The sequence below is a fragment of the Bison bison genome, unplaced genomic scaffold, assembly GCF_000754665.1.
Source record: "Bison bison bison isolate TAMUID 2011002044 unplaced genomic scaffold, Bison_UMD1.0 scf7180017864305, whole genome shotgun sequence".
Classification (NCBI taxonomy): Eukaryota; Metazoa; Chordata; class Mammalia; order Artiodactyla; family Bovidae; genus Bison; species Bison bison.
Genome location: NW_011494877.1, coordinates 1,048,769 through 1,057,748, shown reverse-complemented (window position 1 = coordinate 1,057,748; position 8,980 = coordinate 1,048,769). Strand labels below are relative to the sequence as shown.

At 44.7% G+C, this 8,980-nt stretch overlaps 1 non-coding gene across 1 annotated transcript; it reads right to left on the bottom strand.

Annotated features, from left to right (window-relative positions):
- Positions 1-402: 402 nt before the first annotated feature.
- On the bottom strand, positions 403-474 carry TRNAC-GCA. Its single transcript has one exon. It is a non-coding gene; the product is annotated as a tRNA-Cys (tRNA).
- Between the last annotated feature and the right edge of the window lie 8,506 nt (positions 475-8,980).

The window sequence follows — 8,980 nt, the reverse complement described above, 5'->3', positions numbered from 1 at the left end:
TATTATACCAGCCAGGATTAAGGACCACTGCAAAATAATAGTGATGATGATGATGATAACTCACAAAGGGTATAATTGTGCCAGTAGAAGACCCTGTTAGTTAAGGAGGGGGCAGGTTTTATCTATGGCAGGGCTGTTGAGCATCAGTTTGTGCCTTTTCCCATTGTTATTGCTAACTCTGTAAACACTGTACTCATAAAAACTTATCTTATTTAAGAAGCAGCCCTACTCATTCCTTGCCTACTTTCTTGCTGTCTCATCACTGGATGGGAAGCCTCTAGAAAGTGAAGTCGCTCAGTCGTGTCCGACTCTTTGCGACCCCATGGAGTGTGGCTCCTCCATCCATGGGATTCTCCAGGCAAGAATACTGGAGTGGGTTGCTGTTTCTTTCTCCAGGGGATCTTCCCGACCCAGGGATTGAACCTGGGTCTCCTGCATTGCAGGCAGACGCTTTAACCTCTGAGCCACCAGGGAAGCCCAGTCTCTAGAAGTGTTTTGCAATTAACTCACAGTGTGGCTTCAGCCATCTAAGGCTGTATCACATTCTTTGTTTAAAAGATGTCAGCTCTTTCTGTCCCCTTATTGCCCTACCCCATCAGTCTTTGTGTGATGATTTACTCAGACTCATTGTTTGGGGTCATGTAAACAAAACCACCAGCCTAAAAGTGTTATGGCTGAGACAGATGCTCCTGGTGACACAAGTGTGCCCTGGACGTTGGGAGCCATAGCCGCCGCACGGCTGAGTCCTCCTCTGCCTCTGCAGAGGTGGCAGGTGCTGGCAAGAGGACACCCAAGGACACGAGCCTCTTTCCGCTGTCCTCCACACTCCCTCAGGATGCGCAGGGCTGCTCAGACCAGCTCAGGATGCAGACACACGTGGGGTGGGGATCTTGCCTGGGTGGGCCCAGGACGGAGGCTGGATGGACTCTCCCTGTGGCTCTGGCCCTGAGGCCTTCCCCAGCTCTCTCGTCTCTACTCTTGGTGCCTCATGCTCCCATGAGGGGGATTGCACATGCCCCCTCCGAGCTGGGCTGTGTGCTCTAGGAGAGAAAGGGGGCATGAGCCTCCACGTGTCCTTTGGAGAAGGTGACGCCATAGCCACATTTTCTAGGCTGTCTTTCTGCCTTTCTTTACACTTGGAGTTATTTCTTTCAATTTGATCTCATAAGTCCAACATGTAAAAGGTTAGAAATCAGAACTTGTCTGGTTGAAGGGTTGTTTTTCAGTCACTAAGTCATGACCGACTCTTCTGCGACCCCATGTTGTACATCTGGAAGTTCTCGGTTCACATACTGTTGAAGCCTAGCTTGAAACATTTTGAGCATTAGTTTGCTAGCATGTGAAAGGAGTGTGGTAGTTTGAACATTCATTGGCACTGCCCTGCTTTAGGATTGGAATGAAAACTGATCTTTTCCAGTCCTGTGGCCATTGCTGAGTTTTCCAAATTTCCTGGTGTACCCAGTGAAGCACATTAACAACGTCATCTTTTAAGATCTGAAATAGCTCAGCTGGAATTCCATCACCTCCACCAGCTTTGTTGGTAGTAATGATTTCTAAGGCCCACTTGACTTCACAGGTTCAAGACTGAGACCCTCCAAAACTTCTGCAAGCCCCTAAATTTCTGCATCACACAGATGAACCACCTCCATTCGCCTTCCGGGTATGTTGAGGGGAGCATGAAGCTTTGTGGTGCCTGCCAGTTACACCATGAAGCATGCAGCTCTGGATTCAGGCCCAGGTCTATATGCCTCAGAACATAGCCTCTTGCCTGCTCCTCCTGAAAGAGAAACCCAGTTGGTTTGAGGGCTGCCGAATGCTGTTCCTACAGGCCTGGCTTCCAGGTTTCAGAGAGCATTGCAAAGACAAAAAAAGGCTGCCCCTCCTGCCTCCGCTGTCTGACTGAGGATGCACAAAGACGGCAGAGGAGATAGCATGTGTTAGCACGCGATCAGGAAGATTAGAAAAGCCCAGTCTCTGCTCAAACTGCTTGTGTCTGCATTTTCCAGTGTCCAGTCGAAATTGTTAACATGGCTGTTAAATGACAGTTGGCAGCTAGGAGTGTGGTCACCGACTAGAACAAAATATTAGGCCAGAAATTTAAAACAGTGAATTGATTCCTTTTCTCTCTGATATAGAAACAAAATAACGAGTCCAAGTTTCTCAGTCTAAGCCAGAGTGTGTCTCGACCTCACTCGAGTGGCAGGGAGCAGGAGAACTCCCTGTGGAGGGCCGTCCTCTGCACTGAAGGAAGTTTAACAGCGTCCTTGGTCTCTACTCACTGGAGGCCATGCCGCCCGCCCTCCAACAAGTTGTGACAATAAAAAACGTCTCCGAACATTGTCCCCCAAGGGTCAAAATCATCTGAATCACCACTCTCATCAGTTGGCTTGGAAGGTAAAAGATTATTTGCCAAGCCAATTTCAGGCCACAGGTTTAGGGGATTAAAAATCATTTCGGGACTAGAAAAGGATTTTTTTTTGGAGTCTTGATACCCACCAGGGTTCTTGGCCTTCCCCAATCAATAGAAATTGACTAGAGGCCAGACCAGACAAGAAATCCAGGCAAGGCCTTTCTGGGGCCCCTGATGCAGCAGCAGGGAGCAAGAACAAACAAGGTTCCCTTGCTTGCTCACTCCCTGGGAGCGGGTGGTGAGCTTATTGCTTATATGAGGTGAGGGTAGGGATGAGTCTGGGGCAGAGTGGAGCGGTGGCTCGGGTGGTTTGCCCACTCCTTCAGTGGTGTTGAGTGCAGAGGGCATGTGCAGTACCCTGTTTTGCTCCTGGCTCTTCAGAAGTGGCAGTAGGGGGTTTCAATCTTTTTTGTATCTTTGGTCCAGAATTTGCCCCAGCTGCTACATACATGTAGTTATTTTTAGTCCCATATGGTTTCTTTGTATTTTGTTGCTTGAGGTGAGATGTGTCCAGGTGCAAGCATTGCAGCACTGCAGCAAAGGGTCCCAGGCCCCAGCCTGTCAGTCTGAGGGGACAACATTAGAGGCGGCTACTAGTGGGATTTTTCTGAGAAAGGACACTCCGGTCTATCATCCCACAAGCCAAGACCATGTGAAGCGTGGTCTGGAGGGTGGGATAACAGAGATCTAGATACGTGTGGAGGTTCCAGAGGACAGAGCCTTGGGCCTCTATTGCAGGGGATAGCCTGGAGAGGATTGAAGCTATCAAATGTCCTGGGTTCTCATAGGTTTACCTGGTGGCTCAGATGGTAAAGACTCTGTCTCCTTATGGGGTGGGCAAAGGAGCTGAGAGTGTCTGCTCTGGGGAAAGCCTTGGGAAAGTTGAGACAGGGTTTCCCAACAAAGGGCACAGAGAGAGATGACAGGATGCAGATACCAAGGCTTCCAGAAGACAAGTGAAGCCACAGAACAGACGGGACCTGTCCATCAGCAGCGGACATCACCAAGGGCAGAGTCTGAAGTCTGGTCACTTGGGCTCCAACAGAGCCGGCAGAAGGAAGGCCCCTCCATGATTTTAAATCACCCCAGAAGATGAACTAGAGAAGGGGAAAGTGCTGAAATGACTGAGAACATTTGCTGCGATGATGTCTCCCTTGCACTGTCAGAATGAGTAGGGAGTTAGAAAGTTAACATTCAGTTTTAGAAAACTGTTACACATTTTGCACAGCCCTTTGCAAAACTTATACCTGCTACAATTTGTTTAAGCCAGCATTTTTCTGATCTTATTTGACAAGGAACACTATGTTTTTCTGATAAATATCTATGAATAGCCATTCAAACCAGTGTTCTTTTTACTACACTTTTATGGAATTCTGGCTTAAAATGGGCCATCAATATAAAACAAACAGGCAAACAAATCTACTCTTGGATCATCGTACTTATTATCAATAGCAAATCGTCTCTACTGAGTTTATCTTTGGTTTTGTCAGACACAGATTGTCCAGAATTAAGAATCAGATAGGTATGCTCTGAAAGGCCTTCAAGGAAAAACTTTAAGATGTCTAGGCGTGGGAGGCCAGGGGTGCCTTTCTGGTGCAGAGCTGAAGATGTGGGTGCTGGCAGATAGAGGGCCAGGTTTCAGAGCCTGACATCTCACCTCATGGGCTACTGAGGCAGCAGTGAGATCCAAGTCTGGTGGCGGTGTAGTGCTGATTTAGTCACTAAGTCATGTCCAGCTGTTGTGACCCCATGGACTGTAGCCCGTCAGGCTCCTCTGTCCATGGGATTTCCCAGGCAAGAATACTGGAGTGGGTTGCTACTTCCTTCTCCAAGGGATCTTCCCGACCCAGGGGTTGAACCCAGGTCTCCTGCATTGCAGGCAGATTCTGAGCCACCAGGGAAGCTTGGAGCCAGACAGATCTGACCCTAAACATGCTCCACTCTTCACCAGCCCTCATCTTCTTTGGCTTTCTTCCAACTCCCTCTGGAATTTCCTGCCTAGCTTCTCAAGAGTCCCCCATAGTGGGAGGCAAAGATCAGAACACCACATTGCCAAATCTTAGAGAAAGCCCTAGCTGGAGGTTCTCATGTGGCAGGAACTTCCCCAGCATCAGCATGGCAGGAGTTTCCCCAGCATCAGAAGAAGGTCTGGGGTCACACTTTACAAAGATGCTTCTTTTCACTGGAGTATTTTTGATCCTCACAGTGATTGAGGGGCCCTATTGGTATTTGTGGGTAGGGACTAGAATTGTTAAATATTCTGAAATACACTGTTCCACCCAGCATGACAAAGAATCGTTGCAGTTTTACCTACAGCTTTGGAAATTGCTCCAGAACAGGCAAAAAGCCCATTTATATCAACGGTTATCTGAGGAGCCTCCATCCTAACTCCATTTACCGTAAGAACATAAAGGATGTTTTGCAAAATTTTAATATAGTCTAAATTTCCTAGGAAAGAAGGTTCCGTGCAAATCCAAAGGAAAATTGTTCTTTAGTTTTGTTCAATCTTACCAGATTTTTTTTTCTACTTACTAAAAACAAACAAAAAACACCCTGCATAACATGTAGTAATGCTGCTGGTGGTACTTATGATACCACGTAGAACGTATCCTCTACGGCCTGTATGACTGTCATATTACTGTTGGTTCTGACTAATGGGAGTTTCCAATAATTATATCTTCTAGAACACTCGGACCTGGACATTTACATACTTACATTGTTTTGTTATATATACAGCAAAACAATTTGCATTTTGATATATAAATATATGTTTATTTACTTAATTACTATATTTATATGTAAAAATGTTTATTTACTTATTTTATTTATTAATTTTTTTGAATTTTGAGTTTTATTTTAAAATATTTTAATTAAAAAACTACTTACTTTGGATTTTTAGTTTAAATTACAGTTTAAATTAAGATTTTTATGAATTATCTTGAAATTATATGCATAAGCTAACTACATTCCATTCAAGTTGTAAAAGTAAATGGAAGTCGCTCTGTCGTGTTGACTCTTTGCAACCCCATGGACTGTAGCCCACCATGCTCTTCTGTCCATGGAATTCTCCAGGCAAGAATACTGGAATGGGTTGTCATTTCCTTCTCCAGGGTAATTTCTCGACCCAGGAATTGAACCCCGACTCCTGTATTACAGGCAGATTCTCTACTGTCTGAACCACCAGGGAAACCCAAGTTGTAAAGACAGCCCCAGATATTTATCACTGCTTGCTATTACTGCTGCTGCTGCTGCAAAATCGAGTCAGTCGTGTCCGACTCTGTGCGACTCCATAGATGGCAGCCCACCAGGCTCCTCTGTCCCTGGGATTCTCCAGGCAAGAACAGGAGTGGGTTGCCATTGCCTTCTCCAATGCATGAAAGTGAAAAGTGAAAGTGAAGTCGCTCAGTCGTGTCCGACTCTTAGCGACCCCATGGACTGTAGCCTTCAAGGCTCCTCCGTCCATAGGGTTTTCCAGGCAAGAGTACTGGAGTGGGGTGCCATTGCCTTCTCCAATATTTATCACAAGACACCCCAAAGTGAAGAAGGTCTGTGTTCAGGCAATGAGAGCAATTCTATGAATTCTCCACTGGAGGTCGCTAGAATCCCACCTAAATGGATCCGGGACACCTGGGGAGAATCCTATTTCTCCCGCGTTAAATCAATAGGGATGCAAATTGCTATTAACATTATTCATCTCCCGCCCAACACACACACGCGCAACACACGAGAGATTGCGTGTGTCTCCTCTCTTGTGTTTTCTTGTTCACACGTGTGTCAGCCCCGGCCTCCTTTTCGAGGCTCGTGCGCCTATCTTCCCTGAGGTTCAATATCAAAGATACAGAGATGTCGAGCTGCATGGGGGTAACTGCCTTATCTCTCTGCTCTGGTAAAAATCAGATAAATCGGCATTTTGCAGAATTTAAAATGAGACCATACATTACACGCTGGGTCGAAGTTTACCATGCCAGCATAGCCGCCCCAGGGGCAGATAGACAGAGTTCTCTTCAACAGAGCTGTATAAGTGATATGACTCTTAACGTTACAATAGAGAAATGACCGAGGAAGGGGAAAAGCCTCAATATTTTTGAAAAATCTACTTGACTATTGAGGGAAAACATTTCTCAGTACAACACATCTTCAGGGCCTTAGTGTGTTGTAAAGGCCTTGGCCACGGGAGATAACTTCAATCTCTCTGGGTTTTTTGTGTCTCACAAAACCAATTTGCCTAGGTCTTCACTCCCATTTAGAGATGCAAAATCCACACACGGCACACTTTCTGAGGACTGTCAGAAAAAGTGAAGGCTGCTTCAGGACCAGAGTTGGAGCTTGAAGATTTGAGAAGTCAGTTCTGGAGCCCCTTCCCTTGAGCTCCCACTCCTTAAAGAAGAGAAACCCCCATCGTGGAAAGGAAAGAGGCAAGATGAAGTAAGATGCAAGAGTGCAGTTCCCAGGTGGTGCTAGTGGTAAAAAATCTGCCTGCCAATGCAGGAGACACAAGAGATGTAGGTTTGATTCCTAGGTTGGGAAGATCCCCTGGAGTAGGAAATGGCACCCCACTCCAATATTCTTACCTGGAAAATTCCATGGACAGAGGAGCCATGGTTGCAGTCCATGGGGCCACAGAGAGTTGGACATGACCAACTAAACTCATACACACAGTGAATGTACAATGGAAAACTGCAATAAGTTAGAGACAGGTTCTGTGACAGTTAACTGGTCTCAGGAAAGGCTCACAGAGGAATGATTTGAGCAGAGGCCTAAGTGAGGAGCAGAGGTTAAATAGATCAAGACTGTGTGTGTATGTGTGTGTGTGTGTGCGTGTGTGTGTGTGTGTGTGTGTGTGTGTGGTTGGGACTCCAGGAGCCGGGGGGAGGATGATGGAAGTTGAAGCTAGAGGAGGATGTCTTTGGGGACTAAGTACACGCATGGACCAGGTTATGTGTGTGGTCTTTATTCCGAGAACAGAGTGAAGACAAGCTATTGAAGTATATGGGGAGTGGGATTTGATCCAATTTGCATTTCAAAGTAATAAATTGTCAAACTATAAAATTGAAAAAAAAGTTGAACTCCTTTAAAAAAAACCAGTTTCAGTTTTTTTTTTTTAAAAGAAAAAAACAGCTAGCTCATTAATTAACGTAAAAACCTAATTAAAACATTGCATTCTTTTTTTCCCTCCTGACATAATCAGGGAAGAGACTGAATTTAAATATGATCATTTCCCTTTTCACAAAATTCATTTGTATGTGTAAGCTCAGCTGGAATTTATCCCAGAGTGATTTCTAAGGTCATACCTCTTTTGAAGATCAGTTGAATATTTATCTCTGTGTGTTTTTTGATGTTGTTAAAACTCCCAGTTCTCACTGTGCCTTCTAAGTTTTCTAGGACTTTTAAAATATACTCACCCGAAGTCAGTAGAATCAATAGCTCATTGTATAAATTCCCTGTGGTATAGACCATCTCATTTTCCTGTGCAAAGGGTGGTTTTTAACCAAGTTTTTATTTCTTTTTTATCTCATCTCTATAGCTGTTCATACCTAGCCCACTAAATTTTATCACTGTCCATAGCAGTACTACTGTATGTACATTAAAGTGGACTGTAATCAACAGTATTACTGTTTATTACTTATTAGCAGTGACTTTGAAAATGTAGGCTACAAAGCCTCTATGTGACGGATCAACCAAATATTCTACCGTATGTGTTAAAGTGTGGATGAAAGAATGGAGTTTGTAATAGGATGTGATTTTGGTCATTGTTCCTGGAATTATTGGCCATTGTCCTTCAAGAAACAATTATTTCTAGTCTATAACAGGAGTTATCAAAACTGCGAAGTCCAGCTGATGCCTGATTTGCACATAAAGGTTTTTGAGAACACAGCCACCCTTGTTTGCTCACGTAACATCGAAGATTACCTTCATGCCACTACCGAAGACAGGGTTGGGTAGCCACAAGCCTAACATATTTGCTATTTGACCCTTTACAGAGAAAGTTTGCTGACTCATTCTAGAAAGCAGGTGGAGTTATTTATATATTCCTTTTTTGTAAGAACATTTAGTGCTAACTAGACACATGGAGAAGGCAATGGCACCCCACTCCAGTACTCTTGCCTGGAAAATCCCACGGACGGAGGAGCCTGGTAGGCTGCAGTCCATGGGGTCAATGGGAGTCGGACACGACTGACGCGACTTAGCAGCAGCAGCAGCAGCAGCAGACACATACCCTTTGCCTTTTAATGGCCATCCTAAAAACCCTGCATTTTGCTGCTGGTCAAGTAAGGCCCTGTAAAGGACCGATGATAGTTTTTAGCACTTACTTCATAAGCAACACTTCATTAAGCATTTTATACACACTATCTCACATAGCAGCCCTGTGAATTAGATAGTATTATCCTCGATTTGCAAATGAGTAAATTTAGATGGGAGAGAAGTTAAAATAACTTGTCTAAGTTCATAGAACTTGTAAGTGGCAGAAATGAGAATCTGATTCAATTTCTCTCTCTTTCCTGGGCTACTAACCACTCTATTTCACTGAATCCCCTGCGTATTTTCTATCAGAACCAACTGACAAAGGAA